The following is a 19,035-nucleotide window of genomic DNA, read 5'->3' on the forward strand; positions in this document are numbered from 1 at the left end:
CTAGGGAATGCAAGTTAAGTTTCTTTAACCTATCCTGATATGGAAGGTTTCTAAGTCCCGGAATCATTTTTGTCATTCTTCGCTGCACCGACTCCAGTGAATTTATATCCATTCTATAATAGGGGCACCAGAACTGAACCGCATAATCGAGGTGCGGCCTGACTAGCGCAAGATATAGTTGCAATAAGACCTCTGCCCTCTTGTCACTTACACTTCTAGATATAAAACCCAATACTCTGTTTGCCTTATTTCGAACATTAACGCACTGTTTTCTAGGCCGTAGGTCTGGGCTTACAAGTACCCCTAGGTCTCTTTCACAAGTCGACTTCTCTAGGTTGATGTTGTTAAGGCTGTATACATTGTCAGTTCTTGTTCTTCCAATATTTAGTACGCTGCACTTGCTGGTGTTGAATTTCATTTGCCATTTTTCAGACCACCCCTGCAGTTTATTTAGATCCTCCTGTAATGCATTTGCATCCTGCCCTGAATTTATCTGCCGCCCTATTTTGGTGTCATCCGCAAACTTGCTTATGTCACTGCTGATCCCAGTATCTAGATCGTTTATGTAGATTATGAAGTGGGGAACCCCACTGGTTACACGGCCCCACTCGGATTTAACACCATCTACGCTGACCCTCTGCGTTCTATCGGTGAGCCATGATTTTATCCAATTTAAAACTTTCCCCTCGATACCATGAGCCTTAATTTTTCTCAGAAGCCTCTGATGCGGTACTCTGTCAAATGCTTTGCTAAAGTCTAAGTAAATAACATCGCAATTTTCGTCATTATCTACTACCTCGAAGACTTTCCTAAAAAACGTCAGCAGATTTGTTAGACAAGATTTGGGCAGAGGTAGTGGAGCGAGATATTTAAGAGGACACTTAGTCAATGGTGTTGTTACCTATCTTAAGCTTTGTTGGTTCACCTTTGTGGTTACCAGCTTGTTTGTTGAATACTTTAGTTTTCTCAGTGGTGATGATGAGACCAAGGTTCTCGCAGGATGACTGTACCTGGTTCAGGGTGGTTTGCATTTCACGGTGCCATCAGCTTAGCTAACAGTAATATTGCTGGGGATTGACTTAAATAGTGCACTCATAAGAATATTGAACAAAGTGGGCCTTAGTGCTCCACCTTGAAGGGTCCCAAGTTGCATATCTCCGACTTCAATTTTGTAACCTTGAAACAGTGCAGCAGCCCTTCTGTTGTGAGGTCACCACTTGTCCAGTGTAAAAGACGACCTTTTATATCCATTTGGTCTAATTATTAGAATATAAGTTACCTATTGGCAATCAAATACAGTTTTTAGGTCAAGAAATGTGGTGTTTCTGTGCCTTTCATCCCCATGCACAGTTAAGACTGTGGTGATGCAATTAGGTACACTTTTACCATGGGTGTTGCTCTATATGTTAGGAGACTTGTGTTCTCTCTGTTTCTGTATGAGTCTGCCAAGAAACATCTTCTCAAAAGTTTTGCTAGGGTGTGAGCTCATATCGATGAGCGTGGGTTCAGCTCTGTGGCCGCAGCTGGTCCTGCTGCTAGATCATTTCTCTCTCACTAATACTGATAATTTTCACAGCACGGGTGCCGTTATTCCAGTCCTCTCAACCAAACTGTTAATAAACCATCTTCAAGTTCACGTAAGGAGCCAGCTACCAGGACTGCACTGCCGGATGCCTCGGGGATCTCTTCACGACTTGCCTCGTCAACTTCAGGTGAGAACACTGCACTGGAGTGGAGTAAAGCTATTGTTTCTGGTGAGAGGACTAGTATATTTTGCTGTTAATGTAAACAACCTGGTCATGTCAGAGCCAACTATAAAGTGTTGGCCATTAAACGCTATTCCTTTGGCCAAGGCAGACCTGTTCTCTATTTCGGTTTTGTCCCTAATACATTGGAATTATATTATCTCCATGCCTGTGACAAACTTGATTCAGTGCACACACATTCTGGAGTTGCTCTTCCTAACGTACCACCTTCATTTAGACCATTTTGTTCGAAAGGTCTCCTAACTCAAACGAAATCAGTCCAGCCCTCTTTCTCTGTTATTGCTTTACGGGACACCGGTTCTGATTTATCTTGTATTCTTAAGAGTGCTGTTCCCAACTTTGATTGTTATATAGGTGAGATGGTGATCTTATCAGGTTTACCTAGAACTGCTAGATATCCCATGTGTAACGTTTATCTTAACGTGCTTTTGTCTCTAATTATGTGACCTTAGCAGTAGTCGACAGTCCGCCAGTCGCTGGTATCTCAGTCTTGGCCGGAAACCAAATGTCACCTTGCCCTGTAGTCACCAAATCCACTTGTGAAAATAACACTCTGGAGTTAGAAAGTGAACTTCCTAAACTTTTCCTACTAGTGCAATCACTAGTAGTATGAGCCGTAATGTGCCGGAGACCCGCATAACTTGACCAAGTGACATCTCAATTATTTTAATTACTTTTATAATGCTAATTACTCGCCGCCTATAGTTTTCGAGGTCACTTTTTGGTGTTTGTGTTATTCTGGCTGTACATTCCTCGCCATTGCATTATGCGCGAGGTGGCCGACGGGAAGTGATCTTTGCTGAAGTGTCTCACACCCTTGCACACCAGCCAGCTGGGGCTAAGGCAGGCGTTGTATGTCTGACAGCAAAGGGAGACTCGAGGACAAGTCAGTCAGGAATCAAACGTTCACCGGTTGCCTGCATAGATTTTGTGAACGAAGATTTATGAGTTTTACACCACCCACCCTGACATTGCCTCTATTTATTGCCACAATGCCCGTTGTTTCTTCGCTTTTTTTACCCCACCGTCGCCTTCCACACCCCTCCCTCGACCCTGCACACCCCACCGTCGCCCTCCACTCCCCACCGTCGCCCTCCACACCCTTCCTCAACCCTCCACACCCCACCGTCACCTCCACACCCCACCGTCGCCCTCCACACCCTATCGTCGCCCTCCACACCTCCCTCGACCTCCACAACCCACCGTCGCCCTCCACACCCCACCATCGCCCTCAACACCACTCCCTCCACACCTCGTCGCCCTCCACACCCTCGCCCTCCACACCCTACCCTCCCACAAACTCACACCGCCCCCCCAAAACTCACACCGTCCTCCACACCCCATGCTCACCCTCCACACCACCACCAATACTAACTTCTATCCCCAGAAATAGCCTAATGGGTTACTGGTTTGGAAGAATGGCCCTATGAGTCACTATAACCGAGAGATTTATAAACGGCTTCTTACTTCCCCTGCTAACGACACAACACCGCTCACCCCTCGTTAATCACCCCCCCCGCGTGCTGCTGGACCGATCTTGCCCACACTTGTTTCTCATCGTTTACACCTGCCTGCATAATCAGCATCGGAACAAAACTGCATATACATAGCACAAGGCCTTTACTGAGGGCATTTCATCGTTGTAGCTCCTTTAACACAAACGTCATGCTGTAAGGTATCGGAGTAATGTATTCATGAAACTCTTTAAGATACACGACGAAGAGATACAGAGTTTATAAGAGATTCAACACAAAAGAAAATTCAGACCGATACGGAACCAACCAAAATGGATGAATAATAGACTCTTAGATCTTCTAGGGAAAAAGAAAGGAGTATATAGAAAAGTTAAGAAAGGCGAAAATCACTTACTTGGTTACTATCAGAACCTAACAAGACAGGTAAAAACAGAAATTAGGAAAGCAAAGAGAAATTATGAAATCAAGGTAGCAAACGAATCGAAAAATAACCCCAAAGCTTTTTATCAACTGTATAAATCAAAGGTTAGAGATACAATAGGTCCCTTAAAACTACGACAGGAGAAATGACTGATGATGAGTTAGAAATGTGTAGTACGTTAAATAGTCATTTTCGCTCCGTATTCACAAATGAAAACCTAGCACAGTTTCCAGAAGTTCATAGGTATATAACGACAGTATAGAAAATATGTTGATGAATATCAATATTACTAGTAACGATGTGCTTAAAGTAATTAACAAACTGAAGCCTCATAAATCGCCTGGTCAGACGAGGTATATGCTAGAATATTAAAAGAATGTAGAGATGAGTTGAGTAATCCATTAGCAGTTTTATTTAATAAGTCATTAGAATCGGGCCTAGTGCCGGAAACTTGCAAATGTAGTTCCGATTTTCAAAAAGGGTGATAAATCAATAGCATCAAATTACCGTCCCATTAGTCTCACGTCAATCATAGGCAAGTTGCTAGAGTCAATTATTGCTACAAAATCAGAAGCCACCTTGAAACATTCAACTTAATTCATTCTTCTCAGCAGGGTTCACCCAGGACGTTCTTGTCTCACAAATTTGCTTAGCTTTTTCTCAGAAGTATATGAAGCGGTAGATAATGATAAGTCATATGATATAATTTATTTAGATTTCAGTAAAGCATTCGATAGAGTCCTCATGAGAGATTGATAAGGAAGGTAGAAGCACATGGAATAGGTGGATCAGTATTAAAATGGATTAGGTCATGGTTAACTGGTAGGAAACAAAGAGTCAGCATAAATGGATTAAAGTCAGACTGGGGTGCGGTCAAAAGCGGAGTTCCCAGGGATCTATTAGAGCCCTCTGCTGTTTGTTATATTCATTAATGATCTTGATTTAGGCATAACTAGTAGGATTAGTAAATTTGCAGATGATACCAAAATGGGGAGAGTGATAAATTCAGACAGTGACTTTGAACACCTTCAAAGAGATCTAGATACTTACATGAGTGGTCAGTAGACTGGCAAATGAATTTTAATACTGATAAATGCAGGTACTACAGATAGGAAGACGAATACAAACGTTTAAGTATAAACTAGGTAACACGAAATAGAAAACTCAGTTTGTGAAAAAAGATCTAGGTGTATTTGTTAGCAACGACTTGAAACCTAGAAAACAATGTATTAGCGTTCGCAACAAGGCAAACAGGATTCTTGGGTTCATATCTAGGTCTGTGAGTAACAGAACTGCTGACGTTATCTTGAAACTTTACCTAGCATTAGTGAGGCCACACATGGATTATGCGGTTCAGTTCTGTGTCCTTATTATAGAATGGACATAGATTCTTTGGAGAGTAAAGAAGAATGACAAAATGATCCATAATATTAGAAACCTTCCATATGAAGAAAGACTGAAAAGCTTAGGCTTACATTCATTAGAGAGAGTTAGGGGAGATATGATAGAGGTGTACAAGTGGGTAAGTGGGATTAACAAGGGTAAAATGGAAGATGTTCTGAAGCTCAGTAATAACGAAATAACTAGAACAAATGGCTTTAAATTAGATAAATTCCGATTCAGAAAGGATATAGGCAAGCACTGGTTTGGTAATAGAGTTGTGGATATGTGGAATAGGCTACCGAGTGCTATAGTAGGATCGGGGACGCTAGGGAGCTTCAAGACGGGGACGCTAGGGAGCTTCAAGACGAAGTTGGATAGGCACATGGAAGTGCTGGGATGGGTGTGAAAGGGATCTGCCCTGTATGGGCCAGTCGGCCTCCTGCAGTATCCCACTTTCTTATGTTCTTATGTTCTTATGTTATATAATACAGTATTTTGGGATTCTCTCACGGGTTCATAACGTTCATTTGGCTAAGTAAATGATCAAGAGAAAGAGCTACTGGTTAAAGTAAAGTCTCAGGTGCAGTTTTGTCGCCATTTTTTATATCATTTCTCTCTTTATGATCATGGTAAAGTCAGTTAAGGTGTATTGTTGTTCTTGCAGTAACAGTTGTGGATGATTTTTCCTATTATACTTTTTGAATCTGGGAGTTAAGGAATGTTGTCGTGGTTTCTCTTGCACCACTATCACTCTGCCTTAAGTGTGTGAAGGCAGAGTGGAGGTCGTGTCAAGTGTGTATAGGCAGTGTGGTGGTAGTGTTTGTCAAGGGTTGATGGTTATTCCTCATTTCATAATTAACTATCATGGACTTTTTCTGTTATATTTTATGTTCGCTCTCTAGCTCCTATGTTTAATTCCAACTGTTATTACATGTCCATCCTTATATGAATCATAGCATTTGTTCCTCGTCAATTTATTGCATTATAGTGATTATGTAGTATTTTGAGGTAGGCGCTGGGGGGAATAATCATGACATATATCTGGTTAGCGGGTGGTACAGGGATGGTTCGTCGGCTTGTTTCATCGACACGGGGTTCACTTGAAAATCCGTACACCTTGCATTATTCTCCATTTTAATAAGTTATCTTCCAGCTCTGCCTTAGATCCATAGTACAATTGTATTTAGGTTATCTGATCACACAATTTTGGCACCTTGTCCTATTTTTTATTTGTGTATCAGATTAGCCACGGGAGTTTATTTGATTCCTGGGGTACAGCAGACGACTGAAAGGCCGGGGACATTTGCTCTCCACTCGTGTAGGTGTCTGGTGGTCACTGTTGGCAAGGTTAGTCTTTTTCTTCCTAGGATAGTTTTAGAGGTGAGAGATTTAAGTATTATTTCTCCCACGTAGGCAGGAGTGTACAAAAGTGTTTAATGTGTGACTTATGTATATATTTAGATTATTATTGTGTGTTCTACATATCTCCTTACACTAACAGCCGCTTCTTTATCAAGTATGTCCTCGTTTTAACATGCTTGTAATCCAGTAAATTTGCAGTTTCAGTCCCAACTACTGTTCGACCATAAATTTTTGTTTTTCCCTTGGCTGACAGTGTATTGGAGGATAGCGGAGGATTGCTGACAATGCAGTGGAGGATAGCGGAGGATGGCTGAGTGCAGTGGAGGATAACGGAGGATGGCAGACAGTGCAGCGGAGGATGGCTGACAGTGCGGTGGAGGGCTGATCATACTTAGGTGTTGAGTCATAATGAAGGTAATAGCACTGTAGAGGCTTATGTTATGGTATGGTGTTGAGGAGTGGTGTGGTGGGTGAGGAGTGGTGTGGTGTGGTGGGTGAGGAGTGGTGTGGTGTGCAGGGTGAGTGGTGGTATGATGTGAAGGGTGAAAGATGGTGTGATCTGAAGGGTGAGGAGTGGTGTGGAGGGTGAGAGGTCTGAGAAGTAGTGTGAAGGATGAATTGAAATTGAATTTTTGGCGCGGACAGCAGCTAGTATATTGTGCACTCTGTGAGCGGGAGAGCAAAAAGGATTACAGAGTAGAGGTCACAAAGGGTGTTTATCAGACCCCAGTGATTTTGATATTACGGCATTGAATGTTAAGAGTATTTCTAGTACATTGTTTGTTTAAGTCGGTCCACAGAATTTTGACTAGGTACTACAGTAGATGCGAAGTGTGGATACAGCCTTAGTACATCAGCTATTTTGTCATCAGAGATAAAGTGCTGTGCCACTGCATACACACACAGTATGCTTGGATCAATCCCTATAAGGTTCTATTTTTTTCACAGTCTATGACATAGTGTTGGAGTGTGTGGCCATATGTCTGGCCGATGGCAACCTGTGGTGTAATGGTCAGCATGCTCGCCTCGCAGGCTAGCGGACCCGAGTTCGATCCCCGGGCAGGGCGAAACAAATGGGCGGTAAGTTTTTTTGCGCCATTTGGCCTCTATCTACCCGGCAGAGGACCTGGATGTTAATCGATTTGCGGATCGTGTTCCGGGGTAATGGTTAGCCAGTGCAGTTTGCGAGTTGTCCGGTCTTCTCGGACTATTCCTTGACTCTGGGTCATGCAGTTCGTTAACTTAGGGTGTGGTCGTTGTGTTGGCGACAGCTTCTACATTTTGAACAGATTCACGCCTAGGTGGCCCTAGGGCCGGCCATACTCGTTACACGAAGGGCAACCATTATTATTATTATGTTTGGCCGCACACATTACCTCTATCATGTTCACTGATGCCTATGGGAGAGGGGATCCACAACAGCTTTATCCTGATACCCCCGTCAATGAGACATGTGTGCTTGTGTCTGGCTTCCGATACAAGCTGGTGACAATCTGAATTGAGGGTTTCAAGAGCCAGTAGTGAGGATAATGCGTTAGTGGTGATGAGACTGTCAGTGGCAGTGACTTCAACAAGTTTCAGGGCTGTGAGTATGACAAATAGTTCAGTTTGTAGAGTGATGCCCAGTCACTACTTCTAGCTCCTTTATTACATTAACGTTAGGCCGAGTCACAATAACAGCACTTCCACCTCTCCCACAGACAGCGTTAAGAGAGCCGTCAATGTACAGTAGATGATCTGTAGCTTATTTATGTGTTCAAGAGCTCTCATTTTGGCAGTGTGTTGGAGATAAGGATTATGTGTGGTCAGTACGTGGGTGTTGTGATGTAGAAGGGAACTGTCCGCTCGGGTGGCAGGAAGCGCTGCTGTCTCAAGCTTTGTACAAATGGTCTATTTTAAACATCCTCATATGTGTAGCTGTAGTTTGGATCCATTTAGATTCACCAGTTTCATTACTCATTATATTCTAGCAGTTTCTTAGAAGCAATGTTATCTGGCTCACCACGCAAAAGCCTCAGGGCTATCATGAGGTTGACCTCAATTATTCTATCTTTGACACTGAGCATACCCAGTTCTTTCCACATATTAAGTACTTTAGTGCTCATGGGACAGCCTAAAATAATCCTAAGGGCTTTATTTTTCATTTTTTCGAGCTTGTCAATGCCTTTTCCGTCACGACGGACCAGGGCTGGTGCGTGGTAATCTATCAGACATCTCATATAACCTAGGTACATTGGCTTGCCAATTCTATTATTACCGCCATAATGTGGGTTGTACCCCGCTACACAGTTAAGGGTTTTTTAACCTATCGGTACATGACGGGTTGGCTGTTGTATGGCAGGTGAGGTAAAGGTGATAGAGACCCCGAGATATATAAAAGAAGAGACATAATCAATGGTGTTGTTACTTATCTTAAGCTTTGATGATCCACGTTTACGGTTACCAGTTTGTTTGTTGAATACTTTAGTTTTCTCAGTGGAGATGAGACCAAGGTTCTCGCAGGATGAATGTACATGGTTCAGGGTGGTTTGCATTTCACAATCAATTTTAGTATGTGTAAAGTGTCATCTGCATAGCAAACAGGGGCTGTCTGCCGATCATTTCTCTCACTAATACTGATAATTTTCACAGCACGGGTGCCGTTATTCCAGTCCTCTCAATCGAAGTCTGTCAATAAACCATCTTCAAGTTCATGGAAGGAGCCAGCTACCAGGACTGCACTGTCGGATGCCTCTGGGATTTCTTTACCACCTGCCACTTCAGCTTCGGTTGAGAACACTGCACTGGAGTGGAGTAAAGCTCTTGTTTCTGATGCGAGGACTAGTGTATTTTGCCGTTATTGTAAACAACCTGCTCATGTCAGAGCCAACTGTAGAAAGTAAGCCATTAAACGCAATTCCTTTGGCCAAGGCAGACTGCTCTCCATTTCGATGTTGTCCCTAATAAAGTGAATTATTTAACCACCATTCCAGTGACAAACTTGATTGTGCTCACGCATTTGGAGTTGCCCCCACCTCCACTCCACACCTTTCCACCTCCACGCCACACTCTCCACCTCCACGCCACACTCTCCACCTCCACGCCACACCCTCCACCTCCACGCCACACCCTCCACCTCCACCTCACCCCCACCACTCCACACCACACCACACCACACCACACTTTCCCCTATAACCCAGTCCCCAATCTTGACACCCTAGATCCTAATCTCTCACCCTCCACACCCGACCGTCCTCCCCACCCACTCTCCCTCTCCTTCCACCCCTTTTCCTCTCCCTCCACCCCTCCTCCTCTTCTTCCACCTCCTCTCCCTCTCCATCCACCCCCTCTCCCTCTCCATCCACCCCCTTTCCCTCTCCCCCCTCTCACTTTCCATCCACTCCTCTTCCATTACCCTTCTCTTCCACCCTCCCCTCCTCTACCCCTCCCTCTCTCCTCCCCTCCTCCCCTCTCCTTCCCTCGTTTCCCTTTCCTTCCATTCCTCTCCCATTACCCCTCTCTTCCACACCTCCCCTCTACCTCCACCCCTACCCCTCTCCTTCCACCTCAGTTCCCTTTCCTTCCACCACTCTCCTCTCCTTCCACCCTCTCCCTCTCCTTCCAGCCTCTCCCTTCACCCCTCTCAGTCCACCCCTCCTCCTCTCCCTCCACCCCTCCCCTCTCCTTCTGTCCCTCCCCTCCAGACTTCCTCAACCACCCCCTCTCCGTCTCCTTCCACCCCCTCTGCCTCCCCTCCCACCTCCTCTCCCCACTCCCCTCTCCCTCTTCCCTCTCCCTCTACCCCTTCCCTCTCCTCCCTCCTCCTCTCCATTTCCTTCCAGCCCCTCTTTCTCCCCCTCTCTCCCTCCCTCCCCCTCCACCCCCTCTTCCCCTACCCTCTTCCTATCCTTCACCCCTCTCCCTGTCCTTCCACCCTTCTCCTTCTCCTTTCACCCCCTCTCTCTCCCTCCTCCTCTCTTTTTCCTTCTACCCCTCCCCTCTCCCCATCCCCTCCGTCCACCTCCTCTCTCTTTCGCTCCACCTTCCCCTCTCCTTCCACCTACTCTCCCCTCATTCAACCCCCCTCTACGTCCACCTCCTCCCCACTCCTTCCCACCCCTCCTCTTCCTATCCCTCCACCCTCCTCTACTTCCCACCTCCCCCCTCTCCTTCCTCCTCCTCTCCCTCCCTCCCACTCCCCGACTCCCTCCCCTCCCTGACTCCCTCCCCCTCTCCTCTCCCCTCCTCCACCTCCCCTCCCTTCCCTCCCCACCCCTCCCCTCCCTTCCCTCTTCCCTTCACCCCTTCTCTCTCTCCACCCCTTCCCCTCTCCCTCCACCCCTTCCCTTCCCTCCCCTCTCCCCTCCCTCCCCCTTCTCCTTCCACCTCCCTCTTTTCCTTCCCCCCCTCTCCTCTTCTTCCCATCTCCCCCTCTCCTCCAGCCCCTCCACCTCTCCTTCCCCTTCCCCCTCCTTCTCCCCTCCCCTCTACTTCACCTTCTTCCTCCCTTCCACCCCTCTCCCTCCACCCCTTCCCTCTCCCTCCACCCCTTCCCTCTCTTTCCCACCTCCCCCTCTCCTTCCCCTTTCTCTCCCTCCCCCTTCCCCTCCCCCCCCTTCCCTCTCCTTCCACCCCCTCTCCTTCCACCCCTCCCCTCTCATTCCACCCCTCCCCTCTCCTTACCCCTCCCCTATCCTTCCACCTCCCTCTCCCTTTCAACCTCTTCCTTTCCTTCCCCCTTCTCTCTCCCTCCACCCCTTCCCCTCTCCCTCCACCCCTTCCCTTCTCCTTCACCCCTTCCCTTCCTTCCTCCCATGTCCCTCCACCCCTCTCTCTCCTCTCCTTCCACCTCCTCCTTTCCTTTCACCCTTCTCCCTCCTTCTCCCTCCTTCCCCCCCTCTCCTTCCACCCCTTCTCCCTCTCTTTCCACCCCAACCCTCTCCTTCATCCCTTCTCCCTCTCCTTCCACCCCTCCCCCTCTCCTTCCACCCTTTCTCTCCCTCTCCACAGGCCCCATCTCCCTCCACCTCCTCTCCCTCTTTTTCCACCTCCCCTCCACCTGTATCTGTGTCTCCAGTCAGCGTTAGGCTGCCTAGGATCTTTTTTTTTTTAGGGTTTGGAATTCCTCATCCAGGATGTGCCGAACCTAGGACAAGAGAGCCGGTCCTGAACTTGGGTAGCCGTTTTTTATCCTTTTGAGCTGGGGTCAGGAGGCTTCTTCCAAGAGCTAAATGGCTTTTGGACCAGCAAGCTTGTTTGTCCAGTGGTTCCAGAGTCAGGATCCTCTTGAGGGAGAACCCTGGTCCTCTGACCTGGCATCAGCCAGGTTCAGGGACTCCCCTTTTTCTTATCTTTGCCCTCCTCCTCTATCAACTGGAATGGACTTTGTGAAGTCCAACGTGAACAAATGGAAAATTGGATAAAAAATAATTTTCTGTATATGTATTTTAATGGTTATGAACATAATGGTATTGTATTGTTTTCTTCAGTCATCTATAGTCACTTACCGATGTAATTTGCTTTGATGCCTTCAGCAAGAAAACTCTTTAAACATAAGTAAAACATGTAACCATAGCTCGAACAATGGTAAATAATCTTTGTTATTGAATCCCAAGTTAGTGTGATAACTTACTGTACTGTACAACGCCATAGGCTATTTTATTTGTGTGAATATAACCTTGCTACAATAAGATAAACCCACTGTTTTATTTCTATACCACTTTCATTATATATATATATATATATATATATATATATATATATATATATATATATATATATATATATATATATATATATATATATATATATATATATATAATTTCTTTTCAGAAAAAGTAGATCATGGGAAACGGAAAATTTCTATAGAAAATGGGAAATATCTACTTTCCGGGAAAATAGATTATCGACTTTCGGGAATAGATTATCGATTTTGGGGAAATATTACCTAAATTTTCAGTAGATTATCATAGAAAACGGAAATTTACATTATTACAGAAAAACGGGAAATTTACATCATAGAAAATGGGAAATATCTACTTCATGAAAGTTGGTTACTTTTCCTTTAAAGTAGATTATCTACTTCGGGGAAAGTAGATTATCGTGACTTTTCGTAGTTAGATTATCGATTTTGTAATATTACCTTACTCTTCCGGAAGCAGATTGATTGGTAGAAAAACGGAAATTTGCATCATAGAAATGGAAACATTCACTTTCCGCGAAAGTTGGTTTATTCGCCTTTCCTTAGGCAGATTATCTACTTTTTCGGAAAGTAGATTATCGGCTTTTCTCGAAGTAGATTATCGATTTTTGGGGAATATTACCAAATTTTCCGAAGTAGATTATCACAGAAAACGAAATTGCATCAGAAATGGGAAATACTCACTTTCCATGAAAGTTGGTTGAGTTCACTTCTCGAAAAGTGATTATCTACTTTCGAAAGCAGATTATCGACTTTCGTAAAGCAGATCATCGATTTTTGTGAAATATTACCAAATTTCCTGCTAAGATTATCATAAGAAAACGTGAAATTTGCATCATAAGAATGAAATATTCACTTCTTTGTTGGTTTTCCTGAAAGCAGATTGATTCACTTTCGTGTTGGTGATTATCGACCTTTTCGTAGCAGATTATCGATTTTGTGAAAATATCACCAATTTTGCGATCATCACAGAAAACGAAATTTGTAATCATAGCCCACTTTGATTATCTACTTTTCGAAAATAGATTATCGGCTTTTCAGTTTAGATTATCGTTTTTGGGGAAATATTACCAAATTTTCCGAAGCAGATTATCGAGAAAACGAAATTTACACAGAAAATGGGAAATATTTACTTCTTCCGTTAAAGTTGTTGTTTTACTTTTCTCTTGAAAGCAGATTATTCATTTTTTAAGCAGATTACGGTTTTTCGTAGTGATTATCGATTTTCAAAGAATATTACCAAATTTTCCTTTAAAGTTAAGATTATCATAAGAAAACGTAAAATTTGCATCATAGTATTTAGAATATTCACTCGCTTAAAGTTGATATTCACTTTCCGGTGCTGGTATTTATTCACTTTTCGAAAGCAGATCATCGACCTTTCGTAGCTTAGATTATCGATTTTGGGGAAAATACATTTTACCAAATTTTCCCAAGCAGATTATCAGAAAAACGGGGAAAATTTGCATCATAGAAATGGAAACATCTACTTCCATGAAAGTTATATTCATTTTAGTGCTAGATTATTCACTTTTCGGGAGCAGATCATCGACTTTGTAGCTAGATTATCGATTTTGTAGGCCACTCACCTCCCGAAGCAGATTACTCCAGAAACCAAAATTTGCATCATAGTAATGGGAACATTCACTTCTCTCATGAAAGTTTCTCTCGAAAGATTCACTTCTAAGCAGATTACTCTTTCAAAGCAGATTATCGATTTTGTAGTACACACTAATTTCCCGAAGTAGATTATCACAGAAAACGAAATTTCCACTGGCAGAAAAAATGGGAAATATCTACTTTCCAAGAAGTTGTTGATTCATTTTCCCGAAAAGCAGATTATTCATTTCGGGGAAAAAATAGATTATTTATTTTTCGGGAAGTACTATCGATTTTTGGGGAAATATTACCTAAATTTTCCAAGTAGATTATCATAGAAAACGGAAATTTACATCATAGAAAATGGGGAAATATCTACTTTCCATGAAGTTATCATCCACCTATGCCAGATCATCTACAGATCAGATCTGATCTTTGCAACACACCCAAGCTCCTCCCAAGCAGACCTGTCGATTTTTGTTTTATTTTTCGAAGAGATTATCGGTAAACGGGAATTTGATTCATAGAAAATGAAATATTCTATTTTCGGGAAAGTTATATCCCGTTTTCATGATAATTCACTTCGAAAATTAGGTAATATTTCAAAAATCGATAATTCACGTCTCTTTGTGCCGATAAAGAATTCACTTTCCTGAAAAGTAGATAATCTACTTTTTCGAAAGTAGATAACTGAATCTCTTTCGCGGAAAGTAGATATTTCATTTTCTATTATGCAATTTCCCCACTTATGATAATTCACTTCGAAAATTATGGTATTATTTTCCCTAATCGATATTCTCCACTTCGAAGTTTTGACACCACTTTCCCGAGTAGATAATTCACTTTCGAAAGTAGATAACCAACTTCGCGGAAAGTAGATATTTCCCATTTTCTATGAGCAATTTCCCGTTTTCTATGATAATCTATCGAAAATTAGCGTAATATTTTCCCCAAAATCGATAATCTACTTGTAAAGTCGATAATTCATTTCTCCAAAAGTAGATAATTTACTTTTCGGGAAAGTAGATTACCAACTTTCGCGGAAAGTAGATTTCATTTTCTGATGCAATTTCCGTTTTCATGATAATCTACTTCGGAAAATTAAGGCAATATTTTCTCAAAATCGATAATTCATTTCCTAGTATCTACTTTTCCTTAGAAAGTAGATAATCTACTTTTCGAAAGTAGATAACCAACTTTCGCGGAAAGTATAGATATTTCCATTTTCTGATGCAAATTTCCCGTTTTCTATGATAATCTACTGGAAAATTTAGGTAATATTTCAAAATCGATAATCTACTTCCTCGAAAGGATATCTATTTCTTCTGCGCAGATAATTCTACTTTTTCGGGAAAGAGATAACCAACTTTCGCGGAAAGTAGATATTCCTCTATTTTCTATGATGCAATTTCCTCTGTTTTTCTTGGTGATAATTCACTTCGAAAAATTAAGGCATTATTTTTCTCAGGGTCGATAATCTACTCGAAAGTTTGATAATCTACTTTCCTTTAGTAGATAATTCACTTTTTCGGGAAAGTAGATAACCAACTTTCGCGGAAAGTAGATATTTCCCATTTTCTATGATGTAAATTTCCTGTTTTCTATGATAATCTACTGGAAAAATTTTTGCATATTCTCAAAAATTCCAGATAATCTACTTCGAAAAGTCGATAATCTACTTTCCTTGAAAAAATCGATAATCTACTCCCGAAAGTCGATAATCTATTTTCCCGGAAAGTAGATATTTCCCATTTTCTGTGAGAAATTTTCCGTTTCCCATGATCTACTTTTTCTGAAAAGAAATTATATATATATATATATATATATATATATATATATATATATATATATATATATATATATATATATATATATATATATATATATATATATATATAATGAAAGTGTATAGAAATAAAACAGTGGGTTTATCTTATTGTAGCAAGGTTATATTCACACAAATAAAATAGCCCATTTGTAAGAAGTACAGTAAGTTATCACACTAACTTGGGATTCAATAACAAAGATTATTTACCATTGTTCGAGCTATGGTTACATATTTTATTTATGTTTAAAGAGTTTTCTTGCTGAAGGCATCAAAGCAAATTACATCGGTAAGTGACTATAGATGACTGAAGAAAACAATACAATACCATTATGTCTATAAACCATTAAAATACATATACAGAAAATTATTTTTTATCCAATTTTCCATTTGTTCACGTTGGACTTCACAAAGTCCATTCCAGTTGATAGAGGAGGAGGCAAAGATAAGAAAAAGGGGAGTCCCTGAACCACATGCTAGGTCCGAGGGCCAGGGTTCTCCCTCAAGAGGATCCTGACTCTGGAACCACTGGAAAACAAGCATGCTGGTCCAAAGCCATTTACCTCTTGGAAGAAGCCTCCTGACCCCAGCTCAAAAGGATAAAAAAAGGTACCCAAGTTCAGACCGGCTCTCCTTGTCCTAGGTTCGCACATCCTGGATGAGGAATTTCAAACCCTAAAAAAAAGATCCTAGGCAGCCTACGGACTTGAGACACAGATACAGGTGGAGGGGAGGTGGAAAAAGAGGGAGAGGGGTGGAGGGAGATGGGGCTGTGGAGAGGGGAGAGAAAGGGTGAAAGGAGAGGGGGAGGGGTGGAAGGAGAGGGAGAAGGGATGAAGGAGAGGGTTGGGGTGGGAAAGAGAGGGAGAAGGGGTGGAAGGAGAGGGGAGTAGGAAGGAGAGGGAGAAGGAGTGGGAAGGAGAGGAGAGGGGTGAAAGGAAAGGAGGTGGTGGAAGGAGAGGAGAGGAGGGGTGGAGGGACAAGGGAGGAAGGAAGGGAAGGGGTGAAGGAGAAGGGAAGGGGTGGAGGGAGAGGGGAAGGGGTGGAGGGAGAGAGAAGGGGAAGGAAAGGAAGAGGTTGAAAGGGAGAGGGAGGTGGAAGGAGAGGGGAGGGGTAAGGAGAGGGGAGGGGTGGGAATGAGAGGGGAGGGGTGGAAGGAGAGGGGGTGGAAGGAGAGGGAGGGGTGAGGAGGAGGGGAAGGGGTGGGAGGTAGAGAGAAAGGGAGGAAGGAGAGGGGGAGGTGGGAAAGAGAGGGGAAGGGGTGGAGGGGAGAGGGAAGGGGTGGAGGGAGAGGGGGTGGGAAGGTGAGGAAGAAGGTTGGAAGTAGAGGGGAGGGGAGAAGAGAGGGGGAAGGGGAAGGAGAGGTGGAGGGGTGGAGGAGAGGGGGAGAGGTGGGAAGAAGAGGGAGAGGGGGTGGAAGGAAAAGAAAGGAGGAGGGAAGGAGAAGGAGGGAGGTGAGGGGAGAGGGGAGGGAGAGGGAGAGGGGTGGGAAGGAGAGGAAAGGGGTGGAGGGAGAGAAGGGTGTGAAGGAGAGGAAGTGGAAGGAGAGGGGGAGGGGTGGAGGGGAGGGGTGGAGGGGAGGGGTAAGGAGAGAGAGGGGGAGGGGAGAGGGAGGGGAGGGAGGGGGAGGGGGAGGGGGAGTGGAGAGGGGGAGGAAGGAGAGGGGAAGATGGGAAGTAGAGGGAGAGGGATAAGAGGAGGGTGGGTGGGAAGGAGAGGGGATGGGGTTGAATGAGGGAGAGGGAAGGTGGAGCGAATGGGAGAGGGACGGAGGGATAAGTAAAAGGGAGAGGAGGAGGGGTAGGAGGGAGGGGTGAAGGAGAGGGGGAAGGGCGAAGGAAAGAGAGGGGAGGGAGGGGGGAGGGGGGAGGAGAGGGGAGGGGTAGGAGAGGGACGGGTGGAAGGTGAGGGGGAGAATGAGAGAGAGGGGGTGGAGGAGAGGGAGAGAAGAAGGAGAGGGGGAGAGGAAGGAGAGGGGAGGGGTGGGAAGGAAAGAGAGGAGGGGGGTGGGAGAGGGGTAGGGGAAGTGGGGGGAGGTGGAGGAGAGGGGTAGGGGGGGAATGGGAGGAGGTGTAGGAAGAGAGAGGGGTGGAGGGGAGGGGAGGAGGCGGGAAGGAGAGGGTGGGAGGGGGAGGTGGAAGGACAGGGAGAGGGGTGGAAGGTGAGGAGAGGGGTGGAAGGGGAGGGGAGGGTGGGAAGGAGAGGGGAAGGGGTGGGAAGGAGAGGGGGAGGTGGGGAAAGAGAGGGGGTGGGGAGGGAAGGGAGGGATGAGGGAGGAGGTGGACAAGGAGGGAGGGGTGAAGAGAGGGGAGAGGGGTGGGAAAGAGAGGGGAGAGGGGAAGGAGGTGGGAAGGTGAGGGGAGGAGGTGGGAAGGTGAGGGGAGGTGGGAGGAGGGGGGAAGGAGAGGCAGAGGGGTGGAGAGAGGGAGAGGCGGGGAGAGAGGAGAAGAGGGAAGGAAAGGGAGAGGAGGTGGGAAGAAGAAGGGAGGTGGGAGGAGGGGGAGGGGTGGAAGGAGAGAGAGGGTGGAAGGGGGAGAGAGGGGTGGGAGGAGAGGAGGAAGGGAGGGGGGAGGTGGATGGGAAGGGGAGGAAGGGGAGTTGATGGAGAGAGAGGGGTGGAGGGAGAGGAGAGGTGGGAAGGAAAGGGAAATGAGGTGGGAAGGGAGAGGGGGGGGAGTGGAAGGAGGGGTGGAGGTAGAGGGAGGTGGGAAGAGAGGGGTAATGGGAGAGGAGGGAAGGGAAAGTGAGGGGAAAGGGGGGGGATGGAGATGGGGAGGGGAATGAGAGAAGAGGAGGTGGAAGAAGAGGGAGGAGGGGTGGAGGGAGAGGAAAAGGTGGAAGGAGAGGGAGAGTGGGGTGGGGTGGAAGGAGAGGGAGAGGATGAGGGGTTGGAGGGAAAGAGGGTAGAGGGAAGAAGGGGTGGAGGGGAGGCAGAAGGAGAGGGAGAGGAGGTGGAAGGAGAGGGAAGGTGGGAGGGGAGAGGGGGAAGGAAGGGAAGGGGTGGAGGGAGAGAGAAGGAGTGGTGGGGAGGGTGGGAAGGAGAGAGAGAAGGGGTGAAAGGAAAGGGGAGGTGAAGAAGAGGGGGAGGGTAGGAAGGAGAGGGGAGAGATGTTGAAGAAGAGGGAGAGGGTGGAAGGGAGAGGGGGAGGGGATAGAGGAGAGAGGGGGAAGGGTGGGAAGGAGGGTGAAGGGAGAGGGGAAGGGAAGGAGAGGGAGGGGTGGGTGGGAGGGGATGAGGAGAAGGTGACGGGTGGGGAGCGAAAGGGGGGGGAAGGATAGGGGAGGGGTGGAAGGAGAGGGTGAGGGACTGGAGAAAAGGGGGGGTAGAGGAGGAGGGGGGGTGGGAGGAGCAGGGGTGGGAGGGGAGGGTGAAGGAGAGGGAGAGAGGTGGGAAGGAAAGGGAAGAGGTGGCAGGAGAGGGGGGGTGGGAGAGAGAGAGAGGGGGTGGATGGAAAGGAGGGAGGAGAAGTGAGGGGAGGGTGGAGGGAGGGAGAGAGATGGAGGGAGAGGGGGAGGAGGAATGA

The 19,035-nt window shown here is 45.6% G+C and overlaps 1 long non-coding RNA gene across 1 annotated transcript; it reads left to right on the forward strand.

Annotated features, from left to right (window-relative positions):
- Positions 1–1,583: 1,583 nt before the first annotated feature.
- On the forward strand, positions 1,584–9,496 carry LOC121879183. The gene is made up of 4 exons (XR_006091283.1): positions 1,584–1,712; positions 6,287–6,392; positions 6,661–6,821; positions 9,039–9,496. It is a non-coding gene; the product is annotated as an uncharacterized LOC121879183 (long non-coding RNA).
- Positions 9,497–19,035: the final 9,539 nt, after the last annotated feature.

Source organism: Homarus americanus, unplaced genomic scaffold (assembly GCF_018991925.1).
Source record: "Homarus americanus isolate GMGI-L3 unplaced genomic scaffold, GMGI_Hamer_2.0 scaffold18044, whole genome shotgun sequence".
Classification (NCBI taxonomy): Eukaryota; Metazoa; Arthropoda; class Malacostraca; order Decapoda; family Nephropidae; genus Homarus; species Homarus americanus.